This window comes from Onychostruthus taczanowskii, unplaced genomic scaffold (assembly GCF_017590055.1).
Source record: "Onychostruthus taczanowskii isolate IOZ18803 unplaced genomic scaffold, ASM1759005v1 scaffold145, whole genome shotgun sequence".
Classification (NCBI taxonomy): domain Eukaryota; kingdom Metazoa; phylum Chordata; class Aves; order Passeriformes; family Passeridae; genus Onychostruthus; species Onychostruthus taczanowskii.
In genome coordinates, this window is record NW_024498630.1 from 336,443 (window position 1) to 349,063 (window position 12,621).

The 12,621-nt window shown below is 40.1% G+C and overlaps 1 protein-coding gene across 1 annotated transcript in view; it reads left to right on the forward strand.

Moving 5' to 3' along the window:
- Positions 1-28: 28 nt before the first annotated feature.
- The window catches only part of DGKQ (diacylglycerol kinase theta), an 85,646-nt gene continuing 73,053 nt past the window's right edge, over positions 29-12,621 (forward strand). The window contains exon 1 of the mRNA XM_041398368.1: positions 29-154. The gene's annotated coding sequence lies outside the window, so the exon portion shown is untranslated. The remainder of the gene's footprint in view (positions 155-12,621) is intronic.

The following is a 12,621-nucleotide window of genomic DNA, read 5'->3' on the forward strand; positions in this document are numbered from 1 at the left end:
GCCTCCAGCCCGGTGCTGGGCGGGCGGGGCCGCGCCGCGGCGGGGGGCAGTAGCCCGCCGGGCCATGCGTTCCGCAGGGTGACCCTGACCAAGCCCACCTTCTGCCACTACTGCACCGACTTCATCTGGGGGCTGGCCGGCTACCAGTGCGAGGGTAAGGGGCTGCCGGGGCGTGCGGGACCTGCCGGGGACGCGTCCGGGGCGAGGTGGGGGGGAGGAGGAAAATTGCCTAAACCCGCTGCTGATAAAAACTGTATTGGTAAATAGTATCAACAAACTATAGTACTAAAATATAATTTTAAAATCTAGTGCAAAACCACAGTACTTAGACGCAATACTGAAACAAAGCAATAAAAATAGTGCATTCCATCACGAAAAGAAGCGTCTGATGGTAGTAATCAAAATTCTAGTAATGGTCTAATAATAACAGTTGTAAATTGCAAAAATCAAGTCTGATAACTACAGTAATGCTGAAAATTCTGCTCCTATTTTAAATTATATGAATAAATAAAAATAATTCCTAACCAGAATAACTAGAATCGGAGATGTGTCACTGCTCACTCTTGTGTGGTGACACCGGTGTGTGCTGTGATCCAGCAGTGCCCCAGCCCATCCTGTGACACACTGTGAGCCACCAAGCACCCCAGCAAGCTCACAATGGATCCATCTCAGGGACACCCTTACCTGCTGAAATGCCTCATCCCATGGCTGAAACCTGGCTGGAGTTTGAACCTTTTAAACCTTGGCTGACACCAGGAAGGGGAGAAGGAATTGCTGGGTTTCCTTGCTGGACTACGCGGCGGCCGAGGTTCTTGGAACAGATAAAAATTATAACTTGTTCTGATGCAGCAAAATCCAGCAGTGTCATAGCAAAAAGAGTGGATCTCTGCGTCCCTCTTTGAAGGAAAACAAACACACCACTATCAACAACAAAAACCCCAAACAAAACAGGACAAAACATGATGTCTTCATGAGCATATGCAGTCCAGCTGGCTTGGGTTGCAGCTCCCAGGCCAGGTCGAAAGAGTCAGGTTGTACAAGAGCCTCATTGGGTGGGTGTCAAACAAGGCTGTAGATGTAGAACAAATACCCTCCAGTTCTTGAAATAGCTCCTGCCTTTTGTCATTGCCAGGGGTAAAGAGAGTGCTGGATTAAGTTGGGTGGCAGTCATGTTCCTGTGTGGTGCAAAGCAAGTCTTGCAAGGATGGTTTTATATTTGCTTAAAAGTTTTCTGAGAGAAATGTTGTTCTGTCTGTATAGCATAAGGTCATTGCTTATCCTGATAAGTAAAAAAGCTCCAAGCTCACATGATAATTTCTTTCCTTGTGAAAATGCACAAAACCAGTCTTCTGTGTTCTCTTCTATCAATGACTTAAAAAATGGCAAATTTTTGGGTTATAAAACTGAGCATTCAGATGTCAGTTTGTCAGTTAAAGATCTGAATAGTTTTGATAATGCTAACAGGTAATGCTAGCAAAATGTGAAAGGACCTAAATGGCCAGAATGTCTCACTTTTTTTTTATCCACTCCCATATAATATACTTAAAGGTAGTGTATTCCTGCAAGTTGCATTTAGGATTTTTTTCCTAGTTTTCCACTGCAGTTGGTGCTCTGGAACTGTTCTTCCCCTTTGGCTTTTCCAGCAGAATTCTGGATAAGCATCCTTAGCACCGCTGTCTAATGACCCGTGTGCTGATGGGGCACTTATAAGCTGCATGGTTAAAATATCTCTTTTAAAACTACATCTGAAAACTCCACCTCAAACAAGTCACCTCTCTGAGACGCAATACAAGAGAGGGGAAATACTCTCAATTTTCATTACCTCTAAAATTCTCTGCTCAGAGTGTGCAGGAAAACCCTGTAATGGCACCTGTCACATCAGTGTCTCCGCTGGGTAAAAAATAAGAATTGAGGTTTTTTTTTTGTTGGGATTTTTTTGGTTTGGTTTTGTTTTGGTTTGGTTTTTTTTTTGTCCTTACATCTGTTTTCAACCAGCTATGCTTAGAGTCATGTTTGTCTTTCCAACAACTTGCTGCTAAACAACAAAATTCAAAACCACCTGATGGATCATTTGCTCATGTGTCTGCTGTTGTCAAGTTCCAAGTTGTTTAAAAAATGCTAATATGATTTCTTAAACTATTAAATGGAGTTTCTTAAATTCCATTTAATAGTTACCTCCTTGTCACATTTACTTTAACTAATGGAGTTTGATCACTGCACTTTAGAAAGTGATAGAAGGAGTGCCAGGCTGTTAAAACAAAAAAGTAACCCACCCAGCTATTAGAGAAGGAAATGTTTGCTGTAGACTTGAACAACATGGTAGATGATTGCTGCCTCCTTTTTCTGCAGAGTCTAGGTTTGCAGGTGTAATTGCAGCTGTCGTTGGACTCGGCTTGATGAACCACCTACAGGCTTCAACAGGAAGCCATTGAGAAGCCTTTTTCTAAGTGGATTTGCAGTGGTTGCTCTTCCAGATCTGTAGGTTCAGATGTTCAGTCTCCTGATGCTGTTTGTGTTGACATTCCCTGAAGCTGGTTATTACCAAAACAAAAAGCTTCCAATCTTTTAAGGGAACCAAGCATGCTCATGGTGTGACTCCTCCAGTTATTGAAAGGAAAAAAAAAAAAGATTAAAAAAGCCCACCTCTTATCTGTCTAGTTTGAGTAGCGGTATGGCCTGAATCACCTGTGTTTGTGTTTTAATTGTGATTGAACTTTAGACCCTTAGAGAATGGCATCTTCTATGTGTGAATGATCAAGTTTGTGGGGTTTTTCTGTTAACTTATCAACTACTCAGCAGACTGGCATGTGCCCATGTGGCTTATGTAGCTGTGTAGCAAAAGTACAAGAAAATAGAATGAGTTCTCAAAACATTCTCATAGTGGAGGCCAAGATGGTCCTTAGGTTCTCTCTGTGAATTCCAAAAAGTACATGGAAGAGATGCTCTGATGCTCTCCATAAAGGGCATGTAGTGTCCTGTATCTATTCTGATTGTTTAAAAGTAAGATACTGTTTCCCACACCAGTACCAGTGCCACACCACTGTCACCAGCACTTTGTATGGGATTGAAGGTACACCAGGGGAGAATTGCAGCTCTCTTGCTTAGATTGGCAACATATTTTTACAAGTGAATTTTATAAGGAATGTAATTCCCTTCCTAGTGGAATAGGTGTCCAGTTTGGTCTGAAGATGTCACTGTATTAAGCTTCAGTGCACATATTTATGTAATATCAGTCAACCAGGCTCGCATCTCTGGTTTATTCACGTCTTCCCCACCCTGACAAATCTGTTTTCTGTAAACCTTTTGTAAAGAACTGTTTTTCTTACCACTTTGCTATTTGTAGCTGTGACTTCCTTTGATAAGTATGTGTGTATGTGTGACAGAATAAGTGAAGCTTGAGCAGAGCATGGAAAACTGCTCTCTTATATTGCTCTTGCTTTCCTAAGCATGGCCATTTCAGGCTTGAGCAGGTTTAAATTTCCTCAGGCTTGCCAAAGAAGAGGCAGTGTAAATGACTGAGGTTTTGTGCATGTGTGTACGCATCTTAAAAATGAAAAATACTGGATATATGAAGTCTGTATAAGAATTGTAAAGAGAGCTCTTACTGGTAGTTCACAGAAGGACCAATTTCATACACTATAAGGTAGCTAGCAGATATTTTATGCTGGTTTTTGGGATTCGTTTCAGCCACCAATAAATACATTTCTTTTCACAGTGCTTTTATTTTACGCAAAACATTTCAAGAAAAAAAAATTGAGTTGGACGAATTGTGGATCTCTACATTTTTGGGGGCTATAAATATTTCCAGTTCTATAAAACTTTATAGTGTAAAGTCAGTTTGGTTTACTTTGGCCAAGGATAAAATGTAGGGGATTTAAGTAATAAGCAAGTTTGACTGAAAATTTATAATTGTTTAACCATTTTAATTTTTTACATCTGTGTATTTCATTAGAATGTTTATGGAAAGCTGCAGTCATGGACTTCTTGATATTTATTTGAGTAGATAGGGCACCTGTCTTGATATGAAGGCTCTAAGTCAAATAACATTTTGGGGAAACAACACCTTTATTTTTTGGTTTTGTGTTTGGGGGAGGAGCTGAGGGGATTTTGGGGTGGGGTGGGAGGGTGTTAAATTATTTTTTAGGCTTCTAAGCAGACCATTCAAACTTATTCCAAGATGTATAAAGCTTTGTTTCTCTTAATCTGATTTAGATGTTGCCTGATAACACCACAGCTTTTCCAGAATAAAATGTAAACAGTGGATCTGAGTTATATTTATGACATAAATCTCAGATTTGGCAAGACAGCCAGAAAGCTGCTGTGATTTATACGGGCATGTCCCAGATAAGGACAAGCCATGTTGTTCCTTGTTGATTTAGGAGATCCTGGAGATGTTCAGGCAGCATTTGCAGCAGTCTTCAGATGTGTGTTTTGGACAAATATTGTATGCAGTATTAAATTTAAAGGCTGTTCTGAGAAAATAGAGTCAGATAGGGAAGGTGTGTTAAAGCTAGGAGTTTGCTGAGATATGGAAGTAGTAGCAGGGAATAAGGGGACAAGGGCCAGTCTCCTTGGACTCTCATCCTTTCTAGTTCTGTTGTTGAGACAGACACATGAAATATCCTTGACCCTACAGTTTTCATACTGTTTTGAAGGAAGTGAGTGATATATGAGATTCCCCCAAGAGTCTTAATGCTTGCAGGAAGGAAAAACATATTCTTCCTTTCTGTGATGAGCTTCGCTTGCTTTTGGTGCATTACCACAATACAATTTTGCTTCTATCCTCCAATCAGTTTGCATTTTCAAGACTTTGCTGTCTTTTTTCTTTTCAGTGGTTTTCTTGTCAGTGGTGGGGCCTTTCTGTGCAACAAGATGTTTGGTGCTGAGATATTTGAGTGATTGCGACTTTGCTGCATTTGAAACTTAGATGGAGCAAACAAAGAGTCAAAAAAGGAAAGAAAAAAAAAAAAACCCACACACACCCCAAAAAAATTCCACAAAGTAAAACCTTACACAGAAACTTGGCTCAGTTCAGCTGATATACATGTTGAGAAAAATGTTTGGAGCATTGACTGACACATTGAAAAATGCAATTTATTGGTCTATATTTGAAGGATAATCCATTTTATACAGAAGAGAATTCATGCTTTTCTTTTCCCTGCCTCCTTCTGACAGTGCCTCAGAGGAAAATATCACTGTCACCATCAGTGATGCAGAGAAAAGGACAGGGTGCTTTGTGAGAATGCACACAGCTTTTGTAGCTAGAAGCTATCGTTTGTGTTGATAGCATTAGCTCAGATTTCAGTCCAGAAACTCAATTAGGTAGTAAATAACTTACTGCAGAAAGTGCTAAAGCCTGTAATGCAAAACTAAGCCTTGCACAGCACTTTCTTATATCATCGGTGTTACTGCCTCAGTCTGACTCGTTGAGCAGTGACAAAAGCACTGAGGAAGGTGCTCATTAGCCCATCATGGTGTGAAGCGGCTGCGGCTGCTGCTCTGCAGGTTCTCTTTCTAGATGATCATTTATCAAAGGTACCTTAGACACAGTGTATTCAGGTGTTTCTCAGCCATCTTCGAGAGTAGTACCGTGGGCTGCTTTTAATCTTGCAAGATTTTTTCAGTCTCCCTCTGGTGAGTTTCCCAGAGACCATAGTTCTTGCAGTCCTGTGCTGAGGGTCTAAAAATTGCTTTGCAGCAGGGACGCTGCTATGTTCAATGGGCATTAATTACCCAGTTGTAATTGTAACTCAAGGTGTGGCCCACCTACGTTTACTGCCAGGGGGAATGGCAGGCAAGGTGCTTAGTTTTCATTCTCCTGTGGTCAGTTTGTAACAAATGTGTCTGTTGATTCCACCCACTAGCACCACCCATACTCGGAATTACAAATCCAAGAATAATAAGTTTTGCCTCTTTTTTCTTTTTTTTTTCTTTTTTCTTTTTTTTTTTTTTTCTTTTTTTTTTTTTTTTTTTTGTGGGTTCCCTCTGGGCATGGTGCCTTTGCTGGTCTGTTTTCTCCTTTTTTGATTACATGCTGTTTATAACTTGTCCATAATATTGTTTTGCTTCTTAATATCCATAGAAAGCTGGTTCTCTTCCGATTTTTTTCCTTTTTTTGCCACCTTCTCAGGTGGCAGCTCTGAATTTTCATTGAACCACGCTGTCCCTAGATGACCTTTACTTTTTGGTTATGTCACTTGTTTCTTCCAGAGGCGTTTCTAACTCTGCATTTCATTAGTTCAAACTGACTTCCTTCTGGGCTACGTGTTGCACAATTAGATCCATCCTGAGCTGGCACTTGAAAGCACCTTTGGTGAAGCTGCTTTTGCAACACTTACAGAAAACAGGTGACTGAGTTACTTCAATATGTTTAATTTGACTCAGCTCCAGTGGGGAAAAAGCAGATTGTGTGTGCAGTATATACAACTTTCTAAAGGATTAAGCAATACATGCTGATCAGCTTCTCTTCTTTTTGCATTTTTCTCCCCTCCAGCCTTTTTATTTAATGGTAGCTTTCAGTTTGGGATAAGCCTATTAGGAAACACTCCCAAGCAGAGAGCGAAACTTAACCTGTGTATATCACAGTGTGATAAGGAACATGTTGGAAGCACACTTCTTTTTTTTTAAAGTGTGCTACCACAGTGTTCTTCCTTATTGTTGCCTACTGTTGTCTCACTTGTGGACGTTTGTTATTCAGTAAAGTCAACCCCTCATTTCACTTCCTGTTCTTATTTAAGCATTTTTATTTGCTTGGCTCTAGAAGAATGGGGGTGGGGCTATGTGTATATTCATGCATCTATACTCACATATATTTATGTAACTTTGTTGTTTTCTTTCCTGTTTAAGATTGAATATCAGTGGAACTTGCTTACTTGGAAATATATTTAAGATTATTAATGTGATGTGCTGTTATCACTCACCTGCCTGGCTTCTTTTTAAATACCCGTTTTATGATATAATTGTCATGGCACTTACTATTGTAAAAATAACATTGCTTAAGATCTAGAACAACTAACAGAATAAACAATGCTGTATTTGATCACAATTTAATCCAGCCCCAAAGGTTTTCCATATGCAGTGCTACTAGAGACATTCTGAATATTTAGCTAAACAGATTTTCTTGTAAGAGATTATTGAATTATGGAATAATTTGAACTTTAGGGGTTAAATTTGGAGCATTGTGTTGTTCTGCAGGGTAGTATTAGGTTATGGTGGCTAGGAAATAGGACATGCAGTTTGAGTGCAAGAATGCATAGAAAAAAATCTCAGTTCCTCATTGCTTTTCTTGCTGCTTGGCAGCTTGTGTCACTTTTTAGTGTCTTGGTTTGTCATGCTATAATTCAGAAAATTAGTCTTTCCTTTTTGTGCAATACTTTCTCTGCAGAATGTGAAAATAGCAACTGCTGCACCTTGTTAACTAGTGAACATAAGAAATAATCCACTAACCAGTTTCTTAAGTGGTTCGAGCAAAAATACTTTCTCAGTGCTGAAACCATTATGTGGTTAGGATCTTTGCCTGGAATCATCATAAATACAAGGAAATTGGTGAGATTCCCCTAAGCATGAAGATGGCATGAGGGAAGGCTCTGAACATAAATTGAAAAAACTGATTGCATTTGAGACTGTGAATGCTTTATTTCAGAATAGAAAAGGCTTTTTGTGGGATGACAGATTTTCTTCAAAATATAGTTAGGATGACAGAGTGTAAATCATCCCACATAGAAATTTACATTTAGGACTAGCAATCCTGGAATGTATCTGCTATGAAAAGAAAGCCTTAGAATTAAAACAAATATGTAGGTGAGCCACAACCTAGGACAAACTGCTTTATCACATTCTACCTCTTCTTGAAACACTATTGATACAGAGTACTTAGAAAAGCTGATTTAAAAATTTTTGGATATTCACATAATTTAAAACGCTCAAGACGTGTTTGCAAGTTGTTGCCCAGATTTTGAGTGGATGCTTTTGGATGTCCCAGTGGCACAGTACAGTGCTGGAGCAGTTGTGTCTGCTTGTGCAGATGAGCTGTGAGCAGAGTGTCTGCCCTCTCTGCTGACAGTTGTCCGTGGTAGTAATAGCAGCCCTTCCAAAAAGGAGTCACAATCCCCTTGTCCTAGGAAATGGTTTTCAATTGCAATTGTGTTTGATGCTCCAACTCTCTGTCTGGATGCTGAGCAGACTTAATTCTGTTAACAGAAGATGCTGAGTGAGAAACCGAACACGTGATCCCAGATGAGGAGGTGTGAAAGAAGAGATGTAACCTTAAACAAGAAGAACTTAAAAAGATTCCTGTTCAGTTTCTGTGCGGAAATTCCAAGTACAGACTTCCGTGCTTGTATTTTCTCTTGTGAAGAAGTTAACTAACAGGAGCTGGTTCTTTTAGGCCTTGGTTGCCAAATATTTTTTTAAAAAATAAGCTAAAGTAGAAGGTAAAAATACTAGCATGTTAAAAATACTCTTCAAAACAGCCAAATATTGTTTTGTCCATTTTGATTTTGACTTCTGTTATTCTGTTCCTATTATATTTCTTTCCAGAATAGCTCCTGTTTGGCAAATGCCTAAAGATTTCTTGATGTTATTGTATTTTTCATTCAAGCACTTTTTCTTCAGGTGAACCAAATAGATTATTCAAAAGTAAATCCATAAGATAATGGAGATATATTACTTTTTTTTTTTTTTTTTTTTTTTTTGTTTTGCTGTCTCACTTTTACTTTTGCTCAGTGTAACTTTTTTCTTAAATATGCTGTCCTGGGAAACTTTAAGAACCTTTCAGTGTGTGTTGATAATTCATGTGCATAAATTAATAGCTGATTATGCTACAAAGTAAATTAAGATGGAGTGCTACAAGAACATTCTCTGTCTGATAAATTGAGAAGACCATGCCAAACAACACTAAAATGAAACTTATATATGACCCTGAATAATTTGGTCCCTCTTTGAGAAAGATTTATGGCTTTTCAGGAGAGATTTTGAGTTTTAGTGTTTATGAACAGGGTTATTTTATTTTGTGTATTCATCATTGGCATATATAATTTGTACTGCAGGCTTCTGTTGTCCATATAGATGTAAACACTTATCTTCTATGAACTTTGTATGGTCTTAGGTATATGAAAGAGGCTGTTGCTTTAATTTAGGAGAAATGTAGTCCTCGATCTCGTCAACGACTCAAGCCTAAGTGCTGGAAATAAATGCTCACATGTTCTTAAAAAGAATCTTTCTAAAATACTTGAATAAAAGTGAATGAAATGAAGAATCAGAATTTAAAAAAAAATCATGGAGATCAGCACTTTCAGTTTGCCTTTTGGAAATAGTGCCATGTGAGTGTTTTGTTTTCCTGATTCACCACAGTGTGAATCATTTGCCTTTAGTTTCCTGACCATGTCAATAGCTTTGTAGTAACCACACTGGAGAAAATACTGAATGTACTTACCCAGTTGGCACAGGATTCTGTTTCTTTGCTTTCTGCATTTTCCCCCTCCATTCATTCCAGGTCTGATTATTTTTCATTCAAATCCTATTGTTTTATACACTTCTGAGTGTGGTGCAACTTGGAAATGAAGCCCTATAGGAATGGCAAGTAAAGGTTGCCATGGCAGCTCTGGAGTGTCTTGTTTTTTTTCCTTGTTTTGCTAGGAAGTATTGAGATGCCTTAGATAATCCAGAGATTACCCAAATTAAATGTGGAGGAAAATTTACTATGGGTTTATGTAGATTAATAATGGGACCTATGGTTTAAATGTATCCAACTTTCCTTGAAAAATTGCAGCTGTGCTGTGGAGGTTTGTGGATGCTACTGCAACTAAGCTTAGCAGTGATTTTTCTTCTAGTATCTTCAGGATTTTTAATTATATTTTTATGTTCTGTGTTCAGTTTTTAAGAGGCAGGAGAGGGATTGCAAACCTCCTGTCTGCTGGTTATATCACTGGGTGGAAAAGACTGAGCTGCCTGGCCCTCCTTGGTCCAGTCAACATCTTATGTGTGTTTTGAAGGAAACTCTTGGTTCCCCCACTGCTAAGAACATAGAGCTAACACACTGAGTTCCTGTGCGCATGGGATACACATGAGGTTTACTCGGTGTGTCACTGGTGATATGCCCCATAGGTGCAGAACTGGTGTGTATTACAGGTGGTCTGTAACGTCATGTTGAGAATGTCTCCAAGTCTTTGGGTGCTGTGAGAGTGTCCAGGCAACTGTGTCAGTATCACATTTTTCTGCCAAAATTCTGTCACAGCTTATGAAGTCCTACTCTGCATTAAGTTTCAGCTAGGATCCACCCTGTTTATTTCAGTGTAACTCAAATTCTTCTTTTTCAAAGTTGGAGATGTGCTACTGTTATTTCCCTTTTATGTGTGGGGAGGCATTTCGGCTTAGGCATGTCTAACGTAGCAGAAGTGTTAATAGGACTGTTTTTTCATAGGAGACATCTGTGTTGTTATTGAGGAGGATGACACTGACAAGGCAGTGTGTGGATTTATTTGTGCAGTACTGGGTAACAAGTGATAGTGGTGCAGGGGGCTACATGCGTGAGGGCTGGAACCTTGCAGTGTTGGTGCAGGCTGCCTAGGCATGATCACCTCATGAAGTCAGCAAGTCTAAAGGAACTGGAACTGGCTAGGGGCAATCCCAGATATGAGTACAGACTGGGAGAAGAAGTCATTGGGCAGCAGCCCTGAGGTGAAGGACTTGAAGTTATGATGGATGAAAGCTGGACTCGAGCTGGCAATACCAGAACCAAGCACACCCTGGGCTTCATCCAAAGCAGTGTGGCCAGCAGGTCAAGGTAGGTGTTTCTGTTCCTTTACTCTGCCCCTGTTGGACTTCACCTGGAACACTGCATCCAGCTTGGGATCCTCAGCACAAGAAAGACATGGACCTCTTAAAGTGTGTCCTGAGGAAGGTCATGAAGATGATTGGAAGGATGGAGTACCTCTGCAAAAAAGACAGACTGAGAGCCGGGGTTGTTCAGCCTGGAGAAGAGAAGGCTTTCACTAGCTTAAGAAGAAGTTATAAAAAGGAGGAAGAGGGACTTTTTATATGGGCAGATAGTGACAGGAAAAGAGACAATTATTTTAAACTGAAATAGAACATCTTTAGATTAGATGTTAGGAAGAATTTCTTTGCCCAGAGGCTGGAACAGGTGGCCCAGAGAAACTGTGAATGCCTTATTTCTGACAATGTTCAAGGCCAGATTGAATGGTCTGCTGAGCAATCTGATGTGATGAACGGCAAGATGAGTTGAAACTACATGATCTTCAAGGTTCCCTTCAGCACTAACAAATCTATGATTCCATGATGATGTTTTTGTTGCGAGGATGCTTGCAGTAAATGTCAAATTGTTTTAGTGCATTTTCCTTTAAACTGAGGGCTGGTTCAGTCTTCCTTGTGATTTTTGTTGTGCTGTTCTGAATGCTGTAAGCTGTAGCTCTTTGTTTTGACCAGTAGCTGTTAGTCAGCTGGACAGTGCTGATGAACAATTGACAAAGTTTCTCTTTGTAAGGCATCACCCTGAAAGCAGTGACTTGGAGAAGCTGTTGCAGACAACAGCTGCACAGAGGTAAGCATTTAAGACACTGGTGTGCATGCCCTGCAGTAGGTGGTTCTTCCAGTCCAGCTGGATCTTCCTTGTTCTTCTGATTTTAACCATTTCATGTTTCTCTGTCCCTCTTGTCCAGTTTTGTTTACACAATGCTGCCAAGCTGGCCCATTTCTGCTCCAGCCACTCGGGTTCAGTTGGTGGCATGGGCAGTCTGCAGCAAAAGACATAAGAGGCACCAGCCTAAGACAGAGCCAGGAGAAATGTCAGATTGCTAAATGGTCTTCAAGCGTCTTTTAGTGGTATCTGGTACCTGATGTTCTTATCAGCATGGCATCTTCCTGAGTTGGGTGTCATTCTTCTTTGAAGATTGTCAGGATTTGTAGCCTTTCACTGCATGTGCAGGGAGTGTGGTCAGACATTTTTCTGTCACTCTTCAAACTGGCTTGACCCTTTCTAGCTGTGTAAAGGCTGCAGTCTGGAAAACCTGAGAAAAAGCCACAACTGTGTTACATGGTCTTGCATCTGGCTTTTGTGGGCAACCTTGATCCTTCTTCCTGTACAAAAGAACTGCTCAAGTGCTTAATTGTTTGCCCTCAGACAGATTTCTGTGGTTCAGAGACAATTTCTTTTTGGGGTTCTACCTTCAGCATCCCTGAAGACTGCTGATAGCCCATGTGATTGGGAGCCTGCTGGGAGAAGAGTCACAGCCAATGGTCTGTTGCTGTTACATTGTTGGTGGCAAAAACTGCATCCCTCCAGGCTCCTTGTGCAGATTCACATTGTTAGTGGGAGGCCTCTTCCTCTGAAGGATCTTTTTTTTTTTTTTAAATTGTCAGGAGATGAGTTGTTGAACTCTCTTCCCTGATGCTGTAGCCCTCTTGGAGATCTTTTGTTTTCCATCAGTGCCTTGTCCCATGGCGCTGTCCTATCTTTGGCCTATTCTTCAAGAAAAGAGAAGGTGTTAGTGCTTTCTGGATGTGAATGCAAGTTTGAGACTAGCTATCTTCCATCTTTCTAAAGAAGAAAACACTCTTGATATTGGGGACCTCTTCAGTAACTAAAACTCTGAAATTCTGTGTTCA